Below are 1,185 nucleotides of genomic sequence, written 5' to 3' on the forward strand. Positions count from 1 at the left end.
CCCCAAACCAGCCACAGAGAAGCAGCCAGCTCTGCTTGAGTTGGAGGGCAAGAAGCAGAGAGTGAAAATCAGGAGAATGTTTCCCACCTGGTGACTGGTGACACAGAGCTGAACCAGGTGGCTTACCTATGCAAGTGTGGCAACCCAACATTGCAAATCAAGGACAAAATAATGCCATTACAGTAGACAACTGTAAGAAACTCGGTCTGACATGGTGGACACTGTGGCGATAATCAATGGCAGGGATGTCAAAGTTCAGGTACTGGGTAATGTGCCAACCATCTCCATCAACAAAACAAGGTGGCTGCCACGCTTACCTGAGCCAGAATCCCCTGGACTGTGAGACAGTCAGTGCCAAATCTCCTGAGATGAACATCCTCATTCCTACAGAATGCAGTGACTTTAATGAGTTCCCAGTCCCTGAGCAGTTCAAGACACTATGGAATGGGCAGAAGTTGGCCACCACAGTTGCAGAAATTGCTGGCTAAGTGAAGTGCCATGGGGTTCTTTGCCCTTTCCCTTCACACCATGGGATATATCTGCATCAAGATGGTTTCTTTCCTAGATTTCCTCTACCTTTCTGCTCTTAAATTGCTTCTCTGCTCTGAGAAGCACAGCACCTGCCTTCACTGAGATATACCTCGGGCTGAGATTTGGGGTGGGAGAGCAGGTCACTGATCTTCTGCAGCAAGTGCAGCTTTTCCGTATCAGCTCAACTGCAACCCCAGTCCATTCTTAAGGACTGATGCATTTTAGCTTTCAGCCTCTGGGGCTTATTCTACCAACAAACAGTCCTTTGGGAAGAATAAAACAGTCCCAGGAATTAACAGATCAGACTGTTCGTACTAATCTTTTTCTAACAATGAGCATGAGGTAGCAGAAGCTGGTGTGCTTCCAGATGGTTCTCCTAACTAAACTAACTTTTCAGTGTTGTNATGATGCTGCCGTGTTTTATACAAACCAAGTCCTTAAAGAGTAGAAAGATGCGGATAAGAAGCACGTGGACTGGGTCAAATCTTACTTGAGTATATGGATAGAGCTGCAGGCTTACATAAGGGGTTCCATACCACCAGACTGGCATGAAGCAAAATGGGGTCTGTGGCAAAAGAACTGAGTGGATTGCCATCTGGACCCTCTGCTGGATCGGGTCATCCTTCCCCATGACCAGGCCCACCTCCCTTCCCC

General features: G+C 47.6%; 1 pseudogene; it reads left to right on the top strand.

Moving 5' to 3' along the window:
• The window catches only part of LOC103581966, a 2,129-nt pseudogene extending 1,641 nt beyond the window's left edge, over positions 1-488 (top strand).
• The last annotated feature ends 697 nt before the right edge of the window (positions 489-1,185 follow it).

The sequence above is a fragment of the Galeopterus variegatus genome, unplaced genomic scaffold, assembly GCF_000696425.1.
Source record: "Galeopterus variegatus unplaced genomic scaffold, G_variegatus-3.0.2 Scaffold14438, whole genome shotgun sequence".
Lineage (NCBI taxonomy): Eukaryota > Metazoa > Chordata > Mammalia > Dermoptera > Cynocephalidae > Galeopterus > Galeopterus variegatus.